General features: G+C 44.1%; 1 protein-coding gene across 1 annotated transcript in view; it reads right to left on the bottom strand.

Annotated features, from left to right (window-relative positions):
• LOC122552750 (serine/threonine-protein phosphatase with EF-hands 2-like) overlaps positions 1–5,364 on the bottom strand; it is a 60,129-nt gene extending 54,765 nt beyond the window's left edge. The window contains exon 1 of the mRNA XM_043695670.2: positions 5,117–5,364. The gene's annotated coding sequence lies outside the window, so the exon portion shown is untranslated. The remainder of the gene's footprint in view (positions 1–5,116) is intronic.
• Between the last annotated feature and the right edge of the window lie 15,762 nt (positions 5,365–21,126).

Below are 21,126 nucleotides of genomic sequence, written 5' to 3'. Positions count from 1 at the left end.
AGTCATACAATTAAAAGTAGGACCTTGGATAGTGTTGTAGAACAGCGAGACCAATGAGTTCAGGTACATAATTCTTTGAAGTTTGTGTCATGTATAGATAGGGTGGTAAAGAAGATATGTAGCACACTTGCATTCATTGTTTAGAGTATAGGAGTTGGGACGTCATGTTAAGGTTGTACAGAAGGTTGGTGAGGCCTCTTCTGGAATACTGTGTCCGATTCTGGTGGCCCTGTTATGGGAAGGACATTATTAAGCTGGTGAGGGTTCAGAGAGATTTACCGGGATGTTGCCAGGAATGGAAGGTTTGATGCAGGGAGAGGCTGGATCGGCTGGGATTTCTTTTCACTGAAACGTAGGAGGTTGAGGAGTGATCTTATGGAAGCTTATAAAATATTAAAGGATATGGATTAGGTGAATGGCTGGTATTTTTCCCTTAGGATTTCAAGACGAGAGGAAATGCTTTTAAGGTGAGAGGAGAAAGATTTTAAAAATGAGGGGCAATATTTGTTTACATGGAGGGTGGTTCATATGTGGAATGAACTTCCAGAGGAAGTGATGGATGTGGGTACAGTAACAAACATCTGAAAAACATTCTGATAAGGACATGAATAAGAAATGTTTGACAGAATAAGAGCCAAGCACAGGCAGGTGGGGCTAGTTTAATTTGTAATTATGACCAGCACATACTGGTTGGACTTGAAAGGTCTGTTTCCTTAGCCTCTATGACTCTAAGGTGTATTTAAGGTAAATAATATAGATGCATTTAAAGTCAAACTAGATAAACACCGAATCATAGAATAATTACAGCTAAGTCAGCCTGCCATGTCAGAGGTGGCTTTCCAAACGAACAATTCACCTCAGGAACTCAACACTTTATCCTTACTGTACGCTAATCCTTTTCAGCTAATAATTGAATTGTCCCTAGAATATGTCTATTGAATCTGCCTCCACCACACGCTGAGGCAATACCATTCCAGCTCCCAATCACTCACTGTGTGAAGTCTTTTTTTCTCATGTTTCCATTGCTTGTTTTGACAATGACCTTAAATCTGAGTCCTCTTGTTCTCAATCCTTCCAATAGTGGAAACAACGTTTTCCTATCCACTCTGCCTGGACACCTCATAATTTTGAATACTCAACCATCTTTTCTCATTTATCCACGTAACTGTAGTTTTTCATTCCTGGAAACAATCCTATGAATCTCTTCTGCATTGTCTGTAATGCCTTCCCATCCTTTCTACAGTTGACACCAAATTGGATTCAAAACTTCAATTGAAGCAGACCAGTGTTCTATATAATTTTGCCATAACTCACTTGATTGAGTACTCTATGCATCTATTGAAAGGAACTGAAGATACTATATGCTCTGACTGTTCTTTCAGCCTGCACTGCCACCTTAATGATTTATGCACAAATACATACAGCTCCTTCTGCTTCTGTGCCCCTTTTAGAATTGTTACCTTTATTTTATATTATTTCTCCAATTTTGTATTCTTCTAACAAAATGAACCACTTCACACTTCTCTGCATTAAATTTCATCTGGCACTTCTCTGCTCGACATGTGAAAGCTTGTGCTGATGGTGTTAGCTGAAAGGGAGCAGGAGGACACAGAGTGGGGTGACATAAATGTCAGTTATGGACAGGCTGGGGTGAAAGGCTGTGCTGAATGCAATCCAATGTAATTACTGTCATAATCTACTGCTCCTTGTACTATCAACTGTCATTAAACCCCTTTACCATTGTCTGCATTATATCACAGATTCCTTTTTCAAAGATTAAGTGAAGCCTAATAAAGGAGTTCAACACAGTCTTTCTTTCTCTTTTTCTTCAGTTTTTATTGTGTTTTACTTGCTTGTTAAAAGTTCAGTGATGTTCCCTGTTGCACATGTTTTGTATAGTTAATCATCTAATACTGATTCATACTCCATAACACAATGCAACCATCATTGTAAATTAGTATTACACATTAAACCAGACTGTGTTCCATAAATATCACAAATGTAAGCAATTCAGTAATATCACCCAACAAATCAGACATTTTGATGAAAAGCAACAACATTTGCAATTATAAAAGTGGTGGGGGCATGGAAAGCGCTGCCTGTGGGAGTGGCAGAGTCAGAATCATTGGTGACCTTTAAGTGGCAATTGGATAGGTACATGGATAGGTGCTTAAGCTAGGACAAATGTTCAGCACAACATCGTGGGCCGAAGGGCCTGTTCTGTGCTGTATTGTTCTATGTTCTATGAACATTTAATAACATTTCAAGAAACTTCACCAGTGATATTAACCAAGAAAATGTGACACCAAGCTTATCAAGGAGGAATTAAGACAGAGGACCTAAAGCTTGGTCAAAAGTAACATTAAACCGATTTTTCTTTTGACTGGCTTTGTCAATATATGTATTAATTTCGGTTTAGATTTCATGCATTAAACTTGGATTATTGTTTAATCAACTTGCACTGACAAGGGTTTAACAAAGGAAATCTGAACTGTAGAAATACCATTGTATAAACGTACAAAAGTCTGGTGACAATATGCAAGTAAAATTAATTTAATGGACTGGATTTTTTGTGGTGTCTCTGCACTGTGCAGATCTTTAGGCAAGGTTTGAGTGTTGCTGGAAAAAACACAGCAGGTCAGGCAGCATCCAAGGAGCAGGAAAATCGACTTTTCGGGCAAAAGCCCTTCGTCAGGAATAGAGGCAGGGTGCCTGCAATGGAAGATAAATGAGATGGGGGTGGGGGTGGGGAGAAAGTAGCATAGAGTACAATAGGTGAATGGGGCTGGGGATGGAGGTGATAGGTCAGAGAGGAGGGTGGAGTGTATAGGTGGAAAGGAAGATAGGCAGGTAGGACAGGTCATGAGGGTGGTGCACCTCACTCCAGCTCCAGCCTTCTACCTCAGCACCACCCTCATGACCTGTCCTACCTGCCTATCTTCCTTTCCACCTATCCACTCAACCCTCCTCTCTGACCTATCACCTCCATCCCCAGCCCCATTCACCTATTGTACTCTATGCTACTTTCTCCCCACCCCCACCCCCTCTTATTTATCTCTCCACTGCAGGCCCCCTGCCTCTATTCCTGATGGAGGGCTTTTGCCCGAAACGTCGATTTTCCTGCTCCACGGATGCTGCCTGACCTGTTGTGCTTTTCCAACACCACTCTAATCTAGACTCTAGTTTCCAGCATCTGCAGTCATTGTTTTTACCTAGATGTTTAGGCAAGGCAGCTAACTCCCAATCCTAGGATTTCCAAACCCATTTCTGACATTTCTGTTTTTTTGTCAAGGAGCTATAAAGGTACAGATCGTGAGCCTGCACACTGCATTCCTGACCTATCTAGACCTTTTGTGGGGATATTGATCTCCAAGTTTTCTTTAACCTTTGTGGAGTAGGGACACACTTTCAAGGAGTCATGATTCATGGTCTTTCACAGATATTGTGGGCCATTATTTGGATTGGACAAACATATGAATTAGGGTCTCCTTGCCCTCTGTGTGGCCTCAACTCTATATTCCCTGCTGCCCCCATTAACGTTTGACTCACTTGATAATAAAGGATGAGGGAACCTTTTGAAAGCTACATTCAAAATGTCTTTCTTGTACACTCCCATATCAACCTATGTCCTTCCACCCATCACAATGGCTTCTCATTCCCTCCATCCATTCCACATGGCTCCTCTTATCCTCCATGCTAATCTACAAACCTCTACCCACCCTCATAGACTTGTATACTTCCACAGCAACCTATGCACTTCCACCAACGATTCTTCGCACCCTCCATGCCAAGCTAATATACTTTCATGTTCATCCACCCTGTTTATTGAACCTTAAGTTACAGCAGTGTTCATGGAACTATATGCTATAGGATTTGGGATTGGTTAGTACAGCTACCTGGATGGCAGATTTATAATAAAGAATAATGTTAACAGTGTACATTCAATTCCCATGTCAACTCAGGTTACCACAAAGGTCCTGCCTTTTCAATGCTGCTCCTCATCTGACCCTCAGGTTAAACCACCATCATTGTAATCTCTCTCTAATGTGATAAGACTATAGAGGCTTTACCTTTGACCTATAGAGATGTCCAAAATCTCACTACCAGTGCTTGACAATCTTTATCTCATGTAAATAAGCATTGTGCAATTAACAGCACCGAACACCACAAAGAAGCTGTCAGTCAAGCAATATCTTCCATTGGGTGCAGCAGTTCAAACATACTAATGAATGTCAGGGCTCCCAGCCAAGAATGCAAAATGAAGCTTGCGATGGCAGGACACCCTTTCCATAATATTGGAATGGGTTTCAGGTCTATTTATAAATCTAATACTTAAATAAGTTGGTGGGGAGAGAACACCTTAGAATGGAAGTATTCCATTTACCTCTCCTGAACTGCAGGCTGCAGCTTCTTCAATGTTTGAATGCCTTCTATTGGCCCTCCATATTTGAGACCACATCCACTGCACTTAATTGAAAGAAGAGCCCAATATTTGGCGATTATTTGATCAATTTGAGGAAACTCCCCATATATAATGGAGTCAGGACCCTATTTTGACCTGACATGGGGCTCCCAAAACCTGAAAAAGAGAAAATAGCAAGAAAGAACAGCTCTGCAACATTGCAGGAGAGTTTGTTTCCAAATGAAAAGCAAATGCACTCTCTAGAGACCAGGTACAGACTGAAATATCTGTGAGCAAATTGTTGAGTGTTTACCTGCCCTGTGCTTGTCAATGTGTTTGCTTCTGTTATGTATGGTTAAGAACACTTCCAAATTGGCTTTACATCTTCCTTTCTATCAAAGTTGAAATAATAAATAGTGCACAAATATATTTGACACGTGACTCTAATGTGAAAAAGTATTTCTTTGCAGTGTGAGAGGTGGGAAATTAACAAACTATGATCAGTTTTTGGACAAGATTTATTGGGACTGGTATTGAAAATGTTCCCTATGATATAAATGAGCCAAATTTAGTGGCCTACCAATCTGTCACAGAAATAAACTCCATTGGGTTAAGTCTTACTAACATCAATTACTGTTTATTTATAGCGACTGACTGATCCATAGGCCAGGCATTGAAATGGCACAAAGAGCAATAGTAACATAACTTCCTTACCTGGTGACTGTTTGCTGTATATATTCCCAGTCGTGACCCTTCTTCACAAATCCTCTGGAAGTTGGTTTATTCACAATACTGCCTTATTTAACAATGATCAGTCTTTTGTAATGGTCTTATGGTGGCTGTCTCCAGTGTGAAATTAATTTGTTAAATCTGTTAAGCAACTCTCCATACTGGATGCCAGATGAAATAAATTCTGTTTCATGTTATTGTCAACTCACAGTGAAGATGAGCTCAGACGGCAAATCCAGAAACCATATTCATATTTTCTCCTGTGACAGTCTGAGGTACACACACTAGGACGACACTTATTATAAGCTGTTCTAAGTGGCTTCGTGTCCCCATGTGACTCATTTAATTGAACCAACATGTTCAAGTAGATTGGGATTATAGAGGGATTTGTTTTTAATTTAAACCTTCAGCATTTTCCTTCTACCAGTGACACCAGCTCACATACAGGCCTGAGCTTGTGAAACTTGACGCTGCTCGAGCTAATACTCCATGGATTGCTTAATTCAAAGTCACTCCCAAATTATCACAGATATTGCATTTTTAAAAAATTTCTCAGATTTCTTTGACAGAGGAGAGTTACCCTTGGCTGTACTTAGCTAAGCTTCCTGATGAAGGGTTTTTGCCCAAAACATCAATTTTCCTGCTCTTTGGATGCTGCGTGACCTGCTGTGCTTTTCCAGCACCACACTCTCGACTCTAATCTCCAGCATCTGCAGTCCTCACTTTCGCTTAGCTAAGTAGCTGACATGGTTCGAGAACTGCTTGTTATTGTTAATAATGTGAAAAGAATACACAAGAACATTATCAAATGGTGTTAGATTCATGAGGAACCCTAAAAGACTTGATGGAACCAACTGCATGTAAAAATACTTTGAATACTTTATTTTAAAAACCTGTTGTATCAAAAATTCCAAAACCCTTGTCTCCTCTTATTATCTTATACGAATTACAAATGTAATTAGATAGTCTAGTCTCTATAAACAGACGATATTTACATGTGACCAAAAGAGTTATGTTCATTAACCTCCTCAAATTAAAAAAAACACACCCATGAATGTGCTATGAGGCGCACCTTCTGTGTGACTTACATTAAAAACAGGCACTTGTCTGTGGCAACAATATTACTTGGGAGAATTCCTCATGTATTGCAGGCTTTGTGGTTAAGTTCTTCTCTGTGATCTCACCTGAAGTAACAAGGAGGTATCACTATGAATAATAATGGAAAATCTATCATGACGTTACTACAGTGATCACATTGTCCTTCCCTTACGACCGACAAGCCAACTCACCTTTCTTCTCCGAAAATAACAGTACAGCCCTCACACATGAAAGGACGTTCCAAAAACCTCACGTCCTATCTGTCATAATTATGCAGTCACATAGTCATAGCAACACACCCCTGGTCCAAGTTGTCCATGCCAACCAGCCATCCTAAGATAATCTAGTTCTATTTGCCAGCACGTGGCCCATATCTTTCTAAACCCTTCCTGTTCATATACTCATCTAGATGCCTTTTAAATGTCGTAATCGTACCAGCTTCCATCACTTCCAGTCTAGATTAGAGTGGTGCTGGAAAAGCACAGCCGGTCAGGCAGCATCCGAGGATGCAGGAAAATCGACGTCAATTTTCCTGCTCCTCAGATGCTGCTTGACCAGCTGCCCTTTTCCAGCACCACTCTAATCTAGACTCTGATCTCTAGCATCTGCAGTCCTCACTTTTGCCTCCATCACTTAAAGTAGCAGCTCATGCCATACCTGCACCACCCTTTGCGTGAAAAACCTGCCCCTTCGGTCCCTTTTAAATGTTTCCTTCTTACTCTAAACTTATGCCCTCTAGTTCTGGACTCCCCCACCCCAGGGAAAAGACCTAGTCTATTTACCCTATCCATGCCCCTCATGATTTTATAAACCTCAATGAAGTCACCCCTCAGTCTTTGACACTTCAGGGAAAACACCCCCAACCTGTTCAGCCTCTCCCTATAACTCAGACCGTCCGTGCCTGGCAACATCCTTATAGATCTTTCCTGAACCCTTTGAAGTTTTACAACATTCTTCCAAAAGGAGGGAGACCAGAATTGCACACAGTATTCCAAAATCACCTAACCAACCTATCCAACCAACAGCCTCAACATAACCTCCCAACTCCTATACTCAATGTCTGACCAAAAGAAAAGCATACAAAACACCTTCTTCACTATCCTATCTACCTGCAACTCCACATTCAGGGAACTATGAGCCTGAACTCTTTGTTCAGCAACAACTGTCCAGGACCTTGCCATTAAGTGTATAAGTCCTGCTCTAATTTGCCTTTCCAAAATGTAGCACCTCACATTTATCTAAATAAAACTCCATCTGCCACTCCTCAACACATTGGCCCATCTGATCAAGATCCCGTTGTACTTTGAGGTAACTTTCTTCACTGTCCACTACACCCCCTATTTTGGTGCAATAGAGTCAGAGAGATGTACAGCATGGAAACAGACCCTTCGGTCCAACCCGTCTATGCTAACCAGCTATCCCAACCTAATCTAGTCCCAGCACCCGGCCCATATCCCTCTAAGGCATTCCTAATGATATACCCATCCAGATGCCTTCTAAATAATGCAATGGAACCAGCCTCCACCATTTCCTCTGGCAGCTCATTCCATACATGCACCACCCTCTGCATGAATTGTATCTTAGGTCCCTCTTATATCTTTCCCCTCTCACCCTAAACCTATGCCCTCTAGTTCTAGACTCCCCGACCCCAGGGAAAAGACATTGTCTATTTACCCTATCCATGTGCCTCATGATTTTGTAAACCTCTATAAGGTCACCCCTCAGCCTCCGATGCTTCAGGGAATACAGCCCCAGCCTGTTCAGCCTCTCCCTGTAGCTCAAATCCTCCAACTCTGGCAACATCTTTGTCAATCTTTTCTGAACCCTTTCAAGTTTCACAACATCCTTCCGAAAGGAAGGAGACCAGAATTGCACGCAATATTCCAAAAGCGGCCTAAACAATGTCCTGTACAGCTGCAACATGACCTCCCAGCTCCTGTACTCAATACTCTGACCAATAAAGGAAAGCATACCAAACACCTTCTTCACTACCTGCGACTCTACTTTCAAGGAGCTATGAACCTACACTCCAAGGTCTCTCTTGTTCAACAATACTCCCCAGGACTTTACCATGAAGTGTATAAGTCCTGCTAAGATTTGCTTTCCAAAAACGCGGCACCTCATATTCATCTAAACTGCCACTCCTCAGCACATTGGCCCATCTGATCAAGATCCTGTTGTAATCTGACATCTGCAAACTTATTAACTATATCTCCTACATTCACGTCCATTTACTAATGCATTCCTGCGAAGCTATGCAATGGTAAAGGTTGGTCATATGAAACAGCAGAAATAGTCTTGGGAAATATTAATGGAGTGAAACAAAGCCATGAGATAGTCTTTACTTCTTCCAAGGTTGCCCCCATTCATATTCAATCAGTTCTTACAATCCTGTCTGACTCGAACTGTAACTTTACAATGACAATCGCGTTCTATGCCAAGTAGGATCACAAATGAAACGCTACTGTTTTCCTGTAACTTTCTCCTTTGATAAACTGCTCAAACCCATCAACCATTGTCAAAGTGGCCTCAGTATATCCAACACTGTCTTGAGTCCATTACTGTGGTCTCTAGGACACATGCATGGAGTTTTCACTTTAGGCATATTTACCACTTGACATCTTTCCTTTACAGTAGCACCTCTTCAATTCTAAACTCTTTGACAAAAGCCTTAACCAACGCTTGTAACATTGCTTTCCTTGAATTGAAGCTGGAATTCAGAGTCAGCTGCTGGGCTTTATTTTAGCTTGGAGCATATACAACCTTATCGGGAGAATGCTCATCACCTTCTTGTCACTTTTAACCTGGTCCAATAGATGTGTCACAATCATGATAATCATGGATCAACTTTATTTTAATTCACTCATGGAACATGAGAGCCACTGGCTGAGACAACTTTTTATCGGCAGTCCTGAGTTGCCCTTGCGATGTTGGGCTGCTTATTGAACTGCTGCAGTCCATTTGCTGAAGTTAGACCATAAATTCCAGGGCTCATTGATGCCAGACTCAGAAAAACATGGCGTTAATGTCAAGCGAAGTCTCGCTAACCTCAACTCTGCGAGTAAGCCCCTTTACCAGAGGTCAGGAGCTGAGTGGCCTACAAAGTGGGTGGTCAGTGAGCAACTATTGCTCAGAATCTGCTGCTTCATAACACGGTTGGTGACAAAGTCAATCCGTTTACTGACTTTTGAGAGTTTAATCATGAAGTGGTAACTAGCGGGCTTGGGTTTCTCTGAAAATATGTCGACAGGATGTGTCTGGACAAAGTTCCACATTATCGGAAAGAGGCAAATGTACAACTATCCTGGATGGGCTTGGCATGGGTGGGCCAATATCAAAAGTAAAGGCTTTAAGCAGTAACGTTCGAATATTTTTGGGGGACAGAAACTTGGAATTACCATGGCAGATACAGCATGTGACAAATCCCAGTTCACCATTGGTTATATATGTTATTAAAGTAGGTTACAGAAGTAAAAGCGAAATGCACTTATGAATTCATCCTTGTTCTATGTCTTGCATGGCCACTGCTCTTGGTTTCATCGCTGCGACTAGTCTTTATAAAGGAGAGGACACATGTGCTGAAAATGTGTTGCTGGAAAAGCGCAGCAGGTCAGGCAGCATCCAGGGAACAGGAGAATCGACGTTTCAGGCAAAAGCCCTTCTTCAGGCTCAAGCAAGAGCATCAGACGTACACATCTGTCCAGCCGGAGTGGTCTACAGTTTAGTAATAGGATTACAATAACAGCCGGCTTTGGACCACAAAATGCCTTTCAGAAGGTAACAACATCTTTAATGGTTGGCATTAGTTTGTCTGAGGTCGACCCACTTTTGTCAGACCTGTCAGTCTGGCTCATCATTTTAGGCACAATCATAAAACAGTCAAGAGAGGCTTCTTTTGCAACTTCCCCAGCAGCACGGTTACCAATGTCAGTAGAGGATTGGCCAGTAGTATGGGCAGCACATTTGATAACAGAAACTTGTTTTGGAAGCCGGAGTGTGGTTAAAAGATCTGACACAAGCTGGCAGTGGGAAATGGGAGTACCAGATGATATCAAAAATCCTCTGTTTCCCCAGAGTTGTCCAAAATCATGCACAACCCCAAAAGCGTATCGGGAGTCAGTGTAAATGTTAACACAAAGATCCGTCCCGAGGACCCAGGCATGGAAGAGGGCAAAAAGCTCAGCTTGTTGGGCAGAAAAGGGAGTCTCAAAAGCGGCAGACTCCAGGACAGAGCCATGGTCATCAACTATCACGGAGTCTGACCTGTATGGTCAGTAGAAGAACTACCATCAGTCAACATATTGATATCGGGGTCTGAGATAGGGGCGTCAGAGAGATCTGGATGAATTTGGATATCCTCATTGATGAGGAAAAAAAAATCCTGACCAGGAGCAGATAATGGTGAAGAGGGAATGTGCAAGGAAATCGGCAGGATTAATGATGGTGCAGTAATTAAAGGTCAGTTGGGGATTGTTGAGGAGGTAAATTGCATATTGGTTTTGGCAAGCAGCAGTGAAATGTTGAGTTTGCAATTGTCTCAACAGGGTGGCTACAGCATGAGAACTGTGGATGACCATGTCCTGCTGTAGTGTGAAACTTTCTGCGGACTGCAAACTAAGATAAATAGCGGTTAGGATTTGAGTGCAACGGGATGACCTAAGGCGACAGAGTCAAGTTTAGTGGAAAAATAGGCAACTGGGCATTGTTGATGTCCATGTAGTTGAGTGAGAACTGAGGAGGCACAATCATCTAGAATAGTGCAGTACAGATGGAAGGGTAAGTCATAGAGTGGTCTTCCCAAAGCGGGAGCTTGTGACAAGGCTTGCTTAAGTTCATTGGAGGCTTGCTTTGTCTCTGAGCAGATATCGAAGGTACCTTCATGGGAGGTAAATGGGGTCAACATCTTAATGAGGAGAGCTGCATTGGGGATCCATTGTCATCAGAAGTTGACCATGCCCAGCCACTGGCATACTTGTTTTGCGGTTGCTGGGACTGGGAAGTTGACAATAGGAGTGATGCGGCTCTGTTCAAGAGAGCGTGAGTCAGCTGACAGGGTGAAGCCTAGAAACTTTACCTGATGTTGTGCAATGGAAACCTTCTTTGGAGAGACTACATAGCTCAGGCATTTCAGATAGTTGAGGAGGGGGATGACATCAGAGCAGTTGGATTCTTCATCCAGACTGGCAACAAGGAGGTTGTCTACATATTGGATCAACGTAGACCTGCCTGCAAGGGTTAGAGACCGCAATTGTTTTGTAAGGCTTGAGAGAAGAGGGTTAGAGAGTGTATGAAGCCTTGAGGTAGTCAAATCCACGTCAGTTGCTGTCCATTAAAGGTAAAGGTGAATAGGTACTGACTGTCTTCATGAAGAGGCAGAGCAGAAAAGACATGTTGCAGGTCAACAACAGCGAAAAATGTAGCATCTGGTAGTACCAAGGCTAGAATATGGGCATGAAGAGGCTGCACAATGGCGTTGATAGCTCTTAGATCTTGAACCAGTCTATACTGATCTAGCTTGCCAGGTTTTGGGACAGCCATAGTTAGAGTGTTACAGGGTGATTGGCAATGGACCAGAATGCCTTGATGGAGAAAGTCATCAATTAGAGCAGTAAAGCTCGGTATTGCTTGTCGTTTCAGTGGGTACTGGCGGATGGATGGTAGAATAACATTTGGTTTGAGGGTAATCTGAATGGCTTAGCAATCCGTGAGTCCAACATTAGAGGATGTTTCGGCCCATACATCAGGGTGGACTAAATCAAGGATGTCTCGACTTTCATAGTGCCGGAGGGTGGCATTGTGAGAGGGAGGGGTTGCAGAGTTGGGGATAGTCATCCCTCCTTGAAATGTTTGCAACTGATAGCGGTGTGGGTCAGCCCTGGTGACTACACGGTGGACCAAAATGCCCAGGTCCCTAGCATGATGAGGTGGATTAATCTTTCAAGTGATGTAAGGGGTTATGTTATCCACTTGTTTCCACAGGCAACAGGGTACTTGAATGAAATCTGCTTCACCCTCTGCGCCGGTGACCCAAGCCAAGATCTGTATAGTCCATTCAGTATCAATCTGGTCTCTAAAGAAGTCTTCAAAGGATTGGTCTTGGCCTGTCTGATCTTAAGCGAGGTTGATGAGATATCCAGACCCTTGGGGGTCAAGGTCAAGTGACCACCATTGGGGTTTAGTAGACACATACAGTTGGCGTTCAATTGAGCTAGAGTCAAGTTGGACACCATCAGAGGAGCAGTCGAGTTTAACTTGGAAGGTACACAGCATGTCTCATCCCTTTAGATTTGCAGGATAATGTGGTAGTGATCACAAAGCGGTGGTCCAGGAAAGAGCCTTGGAAATAGACAGGAACTGGATCAGAAAGTGAATATTTGTAGGTTTCTTCTTGAAAACCAGATAATGTCTTTGTCTCCTTAGAGATTGAATGGTTTATGTCGGATGTCACAGAAGACTTTGAGGCCCCTGTGTCAATCAGAAAAGGATACCATCTGTTGTCAACTTTAAGTAAGACTGTGGGTTCCTGCTTGGAAGACACAGACCATAAGGGAAAGTTACCTAGTCATTGAGAAAAGGGTTGTTTTGTGAAAAATTAGTGATTCATCCTCTGCCTCTTGCTTGTGGCGGTGAGTGATTACTATTAGAGAGTTTCCCCCAGTTGTCATCGGGATCCTGAGGGTAATTTCCATGTACTTCCTTGGTTCCTCCCTTTTTGTCCCTTTTGGGCAGTTCGATGCCCAATAAAGAGGGTGGCCACTAAATAAAGCAGCCTCAGTTTGAGCAGTCACGAGCCCAGTGATATGGGTTGCCCCAATTAAAACAGCCCTGAGGGAGCTGCCTGAGACAGGCCCCTCGGCCATGCCCATGACTGTGGCCTTGGATGGGAGCAGGGTCACCACTGTAGTGAGACGTCTCCTCCTAGACAATAAATTCTGACTTTATACGGGTTAGAGCTTTGTCTACGCTCTGATGTTTCCACAAAGTTTTAACAGAACGATGGAGTTGACTAGGATTAGTGTCGACCCAGTCCAGGTTGTTTGTCTTGACTGCTGTGGTGACAGAGGGCGGCAAACAGTTTAATAACATGGAGTTATACTGAGCATTGACAACATGGAAATTCCAAGCCCGATCCCAAGAATAGGACTCATAGCATTCTCGGAAGCTTTCAAGGAAATCTTCAGCAGACTCCTTACCTTTAGAGCGAAGGTAAGGTCAATAGATTTTGCCAGTATGGCGGATGCAGCAGCAAAATATCATCTTGTCACTGCTGATCCTGAGCTACAGCATTGGAGAGGACAGCAAAATCATCATTATAACCAAATATGTTCAGTGAAACGGACATATTCAGTACGGGTAAGGACTTGTTCAAGAAGGGCCCAAAGGTCCTGGATAGTGCCATCATAAACTGTTTTTGTGGTGTTTCGGAAATCGACAAACTGTTGAGGAGCCTTGTGGCGGTCTGGTACATTACTGAGAATGGACATCATTTCATGGGGCTTCCAGGGACAGTAGACACGGATAGTGGCGTTTTGACCAGGTGCACCAACCCTTGGGTTCGGCAGTTCTGTCATAGGGAACATGCCTGATGCAGGTATTTTATCCCCCGAGTCCTCAGAAGAGGAACTCAAAAGGGTTTCTGATCGTTGAATGAGTTGTTTGTTCGAAGATTGGCGAGAGCTTCATTTCTGTGGACTGTGAGTGTTCCAAACAACAGGGTTCACAAACTGGGGAGGGGGAGCGGTGGGCGGCAGGGGAACAGGCGTGGCTATGGAAGCAGCATATGTCTGAGGTTAAGTTGCAGCTGCTGAGCTAACAAGAATCTGAGGAATGGGAGAAAGAGCGGTGTTAACGGGGATAAATCCAGGCGGGAAAAATACAAGGGTCAGCAGCAGGGGAACAAGGGGAATTTGAGAGTTAGGTGGAACAGCAGTTTGATATGCAGGAGGTTGGACAGTCTGTGGGGAAAGGGGTAGGGCAGGGGGCATTTGGGGCTCTGGACTTGCCAATCTGGCAGGGGCTGGAATAATAATGGGGCGCATTAAGATTCACTTATGAGTTAGGTGGGGGTGGGGAGACGGCCGTGCAAGGCGCAGATAGGAACACCAATCATCTCAATCTGAATTTTCATTGTCTCCTGCATCCAAACTAAAGCCAACCATCGAACTGCACACTCCTTTTCGTTTACCAGTCACTGACGACTTTTCCTTTTGTTTCTGTAGGTGTTTAACTCGAGCACATTCATTTTTGAGGACCTCAGTAGATTTCACGGTGCCATCATTAGTTAATTCAGTTCCCAAATTGGTGGCAGTATCCTGCCATGAGCACAAAAACTGTGATTCTTTGTGGCTTTCATCGCAGAATTGCCGCCACAGTCCGATCAATTCTTTTATTTCAGAGCCTAGGTTTCGTTGCCAAATCAATATCTGGGCTGACTTAACCAACTGAATAAGGTAAAAACAATGACTGCAGATGCTGGAAACCAGATTCTGGATTAGTGGTCAACTGAATAGACTGAGGGCCACCTAGTGGCCACTGCTCATCACCCAATGTCTTGTTTAAGGTGCCAGAAAGTTTCCACAGGCTTTCAGGCTTCTCCGGATACTTCCCACACAGTTTTACCAATGATGAAGACAGATCTTCCATCTTGTCTATATTATTGCCCATTTTAAACACCCTTCCTTTTATGGTCCCGACTCAAAACCTTTACTGTTTAACAGCCCATCAACACACAACAATCTACCGACTTCCGCGAACCCTTCCTAACTTTCCAAAACCCTCGATAGTCTCGTTATTATGTATTGTGATACTTCTGTATTTCATATTTCACAGAACAATTTAGGAATCAATTTAGACAGCGCCAATCTGACTGAATCAGAGTTCCCGACTCTGTGTTCAGGTCCCCGACCTGTTAGTGGAAGTCCCCAACTTCCTTGAGATCCCCGACTTCTTTTTAGGGTCCCCGACCCTATTTACAGGTCCCCAACCTGTTAGTGGAAGTCCCTGACTTGCTGGGGTCCCCAACCCCTGAGATCCCGACCTGTTTGTTTTGTGAATTCTTACAAGACCGATCGTCTTCGGGCTGGACTGAGACGATAGACAGCGAGGGGTCGAGTCAATCACTACTTGAATGAGAGGAAAACCAAACAAATATGAAATACTCATGTCAGGCTGGCCGATTCCTCAATACTCAATAGTGGAGGACTCAAGGCTCTTACATCGGTGTCCACAATCCGTCCGTACCAAATCTGAGTCACTGCACCAGACGAAGATCTCAACCCACAGGAGGGGTTCCACGATTGGTCAATAAACACTAGCAACTCGGTCTGGTTCTGGAAGATTTCACACTTTAATTATCATGGCCGGGCACAGATTTTCCAGCAACACTGAGGTCAAACACTTCTGTGTCCGTAGGAGAAACTGCAAACATGGCTTAAGACAGACATTTTTAAATCTTTTTTGAAAAGAAGCACAGCCATAGTTACAGAGCAAATTCAGACAATTACCAAGCAAATTTAATAAAATGGCATTATTGACAGCAACTTAGCCAAATGATATTTCCTGGGAACCAACCTTGCTTCACATATCCAAGCACCCCTATCTTGGGAAATTATTCTTGCACCTGCACTTGCAAGATCAGTTAGGTTGGCGAGTAATGTCTTGTCTAGTCTAGTTATTTCTATGCTGTAAAGGGAGCATTGTCTGCTAAACAAAATAATGCACTTAACTGGGGTAAAATGGGGTAAAACATCAGCTTACCTACCCTCGTAGAAATAAATACCATGTATATCCCCATGAGATTCTATATATGCCAAAATAACAAGGCATGATATTGGCCAATGATCTCATGAAAGAATATAATGTTCTAATCGATTGTGCAAAAAGGAAATTGATTTGTCCCAGACAGGACGGTCGGAAGACTGAGATTGGGAAACGTGTAAGTCACCTTGAAACTGTTAAAGTGGCTACAGCCACAAGTAGGGACTGGAACCTTGAAAAGGGGGGATTCGGAGCCATCTGCCCCTCCATCCCCGGAGCATGGGCAGAAACAAAGTTAGTTACAGGTCTAGTTAACATCGACCCGATAAGGGTTCCCAGACAGGATCATAAGCCCCACCGGCAATACCCAATAAAACCCGAAGCAGAACAAGCAATTGTGGCAATAGTGAAATAAGGAATCCTGAAAGAAACCGCAATTACAACTAATTCCCCAACGTGGCCAGTAATAAAGCCTGATGGGAGCTACAGGCTCACCATTGATTATACAGGACTAAATAAGGTCACCCCCAAATTGCACACCATTGTAGCGGATCCCTCTACCATTTTAAACGCATAGCAGCCTTAGACTGTGCTGCTTGGGCTGTTAGGGATAGCGAGCCCCTAGTAATGACCAGGAATGTCACGCTCCACACTAAACAGAGAAACTTAGGGCCATTTCCAATATGAGAAGGGCAAAGTGGGAGGCAGTTCTTTTGCCTCCAAGTCAGTCCATGGTAATAGGGATATGGGAGAAAGTTTAGTTGAGGGAATTCTAGATGCAGGGAGACTGCACAACTGTGGGGATATAGATGGGGATGGAGATTGGGGGAGAGTAAATGATACCCCCCAGACACAGCTGAGGAGACCTTCTTCGCGGACGGATCATGAAAATATGTAGCAGGGTCGCCTCGAACAGGATGGGGCTGTGGTAAATGATAAATTTGAAACAATTCAGTCTGGGAGGATTGATAGAAGTCAGTCCGCACAGGCAGCAGAACTGGTAGCACTCACCAAAGCACTCACCACTAGCAAAAGGAAAAACTGTGAATATATATACAGACAGTCAATATACCTTCAGTGTGGTCCATGACTATATGGGGGCATGGGGCCACCATGTGGGAGGGAGCCCCTATCAGACACCAGTTAAGAATTCAGGCACTATTGTGTGCCAGTGAACAGCCAAAAGAAGCTGCAGTAATAAAAATAAAGGAGCCAGCAAAAGAGACGCCAAAATTGGCTGCTATTCAAAGGAAACCAAGCAGCAGACCGAGTAGCTCAGAAAGCCCTAGAACAAGAAGCCATTAACGAGACTGCAATAGCCCACTATTGAACTGGTGAACGACGCTATCCAAATTCAGCAGCTGCGGGAGGACACCCTGCAGGAAGAGAGAGAGCAATGGGAACTGCAGGTGGCATTCAAAGGGGAGAGTGGTGTCTGGAGGCAAGCAGGCAAGGTGGTAGCACCAGCGTGTATATGGAAGCATTCCCAACCAAAAGCTTCACTGTAACCACTGAACATTAGCAGAGGAGGTAATCCCTCGGTGGGGGGGTACCTTCCAGATCGACACCAACCAAGGAACACATTTTACAGGAAAAGTCATGAAGACTGTATGCCAATTACTCAGCATTAGAAAAAAATTCCACATCTCCTATCACCCCCAGGGCTCAGGGATGGTAGGGAGAATGAATACAAAGCTGAAAAATGCTTTAGTTCAGGCTATGCAAGCCTCATGCAGGACATGGGCTGAGGTGCTGCCAACCGTACCAATGAGATTAAGAGCCACCATGAATCAGGCAACCAGGCTAACACCATCTGAATTAATGACCGGGCGAGCAATGCAATTGCCAGAGACAATAATCCCAGGTGGCACTTAAAGACAAAATTTGGCACTATGTGATAGAATTAAGCGCCTAATTGAAAGGGAGTTGGAAATCTGTAATTGACAAGCAGGACAAAAAGGACAGGGCAGAGGAACTTGAAGTCTTCCCCTGAGGTCCCAGCAGCAGGAAGCCGCATCCTGGTGCGAGCACTGCCTGACAAACCAGGCCTTGCCCCGAAATGGAATGGGCCGTACGAGGTGGTATTAAATGGGGACACCTGTGCATGCCGAGACATTAAAGGAAAAGGCTCATGGAGGCACTGGACCATGCTAAAACTGTTTAAAGACTCCTGTGGCCAAATGTCATTGACCATTCCCCAGGTGCAAGCAGCAAAGGTGGACAAGATAGTCATCCCAGGGAGAGTACAGAAAACGCGACAGAACAAATCACACAGGAGCACGACTGCACCTCCTGACAAAGACAAAGACTTTTTACTGATAACTTTATCTTTAACTACAAGATGTATATGTTTATATGTATTTCATTGCATTTAAGTGTCGCGACTGTCGGGAGCATGTCAGGATCTGTAATGTCGCCTGACCATCTCCGGCAATAGTACCTCGAAAGCTCTGGAAGCAATTAAAACAGAGCTGGCTGAACTCAGACTCTACACACAGCAGACACATTACGCGGTGGGTTATCAATTAGCACAGCAAGGGGGGGTTTGCACAATTATTGGTGACAATTGTATTATCCATGTTATTGATGCCTCTTATAATATTTCAGAAGCCATCAAAAATATCCGAGACCAGCTGGACAGTTTTCAACATTGAACCACACTTACAGACAGCTGGCGAAATTCGTTGGGATGTAAATCTTGTGGACCCTATTAGGCACACGGGATAGTTCTCCTCATTGCACTCATACTGGTGTTCTGTGTGGGCCTCAGGTTTTTAAAGCTCTGCAGCACGATGCTACTGAGAAGAACTGTGCCAGCAGCGAGTGTCACCACAAAAGAGACCCCAACGAAATTGGCACTCCATGACACCCGTTGGGAGGAGGAGCTTCTAGAGATGACCTACCTCTACATGTAAATTGGGTGGTGTGCAGGAGATCTCCAAAGTCACCTGCTTGACCAAAAAGGGGGGAATGAAATGGGAGATGGCATGGGGCAAGGTGACAATGGGCACACAGACACAAAAGGTGGCCACTGAGCCATAAGTTCACCAACTTGACGCATGAGATGGTCGCCTGATCACAACATGGAGAGAAACAGCACAGCGGATACAGACACTGCCTGAGGCCATCAGCCTGCCAGCACAACCCAATTGATTAGTTTAAGGTGGGTGGGTGAGAGAATACACGTGCGGAACAACATTGCTCGTCAAAGTGTCTGAGTCCAGCCAGCACCTCTTATAGAAATGCTAACAACTTAATACAGACTCAATACGCAATGTTAATGTCCAGGGCTGCTGTAATTGTCTTTCTCAGGAAGAGCGATTAGCGCCCATTACTACAGCAATGGATTTCCGTGCAGTCATTGAAACAGACAATGTCTACCCTGAAACTGATAATGACTGTATTGAAACTATCAATGATTCTGTAATGATTACTATCAACAAACCATGTACAAAGACAATAATCTCATCACTGACCTATTGTGTCACAAGATGTCTGAAAATTTCTCAACATGTTCTCCGGGTCGAGAGAAGATTTGCAGCTGACCTCTGTGCTGTTGGTATTTTTCTCTCCCTGAAGCACCAGTGTTTGTTTGTACAATAAACTCTGTCATTGAACCCGACTCTGACTCCGAGACTGGTGATTTCCTCCACAAGACTTTGAATTCCACCCTTGGTGGAATTGCTGCAAAGAGTTCAGTTTGCATGCTGACAGAGTAAATTTAACCCCGGACGCCTGGTTTGAGCAAGAGCTGCTTGGAAACGCTAAGTGTCATTGTAAAAGTGGGAGATGTCATTTGCAGCTTCTCGAGCCTGCTGACAAGGTTGAAGTCTAACATGGTGATGTGCTTCAGGTCAACGCCTTCCTCTCCAGACTGTAAATGGTTGGCACCTTCCAACTGCACGTCGGGCACAATTATGTCAAGGCTGTGAAGCACAGCCGAGATGGTAATATGGTGGGGAGAAGGATGGTTTGGAAGACTCTGCAGGTTTGACAGCGGTTTTTCTGCTGTGAAGTCAATCTCGCACTGGTTGCTATCTCTTGAAAGTAGGCTGCAGAAACAAAAGCGAAATGCACTTGCGAATTTATCCTTGTTCTATGTCTTGCATGGCCACTGCTTTTGGTTTCATCGCTGCGACGTGACCTGATTGAGAACACCAGAACCAATAGTGAGACAAAGTAATGGATGAAATGGCGCCAGCTATTGTCTTTTCATAAGGAGAAGCTGAACTCAGAAAAGTACGTCAAGCTTGTAATTTGATTGGACTGGATGAGAAGAACAGTAACGAGTCGAAAGAAGATGTTGCCCGAAGTGTTGTGGGCTAGGCCAGACGACTCAAAACATTCTTAAGTAGGCCACCCAGACCATAACTTTGCAGTTTGTGTCGGTAAGTGCAGAGTGAAAATTTCCCCAAGTTAGCTGGGTTGACTACCTGGTTTTAAATCAACTAGGTAAAAACAATGACTGCAGATGCTGGAAACCAGATTCTGGATTAGTGGTGCTGGAAGAGCACAGCAATTCAGGCAGCAGGAATTGCAAAACCTGCACCCTTACCTCCTTCCTCACCTCCATCCAAGGCCCTAAAGGAGCCTTCCACATCCATCAAAGGTTTACCTGCACATCCACCAATATCATTTATTGTATCCGTTGATCCCGATGCGGTCTCCTCTACATTGGGGAGACTGGACGCCTCCTAGCAGAGCGCTTTAGGGAACATCTCCGGGACACCCGCACCAATCAACCACACTGCCCTGTGGCCCAACATTTTAACTCCCCCTCCCATTCTGCCGAGGACATAGAGGTCCTGGGCCTCCTTCACCACCGCTCCCTCACCACCAGACGCCTGGAGGAAGAACGCCTCATCTTCCACCTCGGAACACTTCAACCCCAGGGCATCAACGTGGACTTCAACAGCTTCCTAATTTCCCCTTCCCCCACCTCATCCTAGTTTCAAACTTCCAGCTCCGCACTGTCCCCATGACTTGTCCTACCTGCCTATCTTCTTTTCCACCTATCCTCTCCACCCCCTCCTCCCTGACCTATCACCTTCATCCCCTCCCCCACTTACCTATTGTACTCTATGCTACTTTCTCCCCACTCCCACCCTCCTCTAGCTTATCTCTCCACCCTTCAGGCTCTC

This window comes from Chiloscyllium plagiosum, unplaced genomic scaffold (assembly GCF_037043375.1).
Source record: "Chiloscyllium plagiosum isolate Xiang-an unplaced genomic scaffold, Cpla_swu_hap1 HiC_scaffold_1, whole genome shotgun sequence".
Lineage (NCBI taxonomy): Eukaryota > Metazoa > Chordata > Chondrichthyes > Orectolobiformes > Hemiscylliidae > Chiloscyllium > Chiloscyllium plagiosum.
This window is presented reverse-complemented; position numbering and strand designations above follow the sequence as displayed.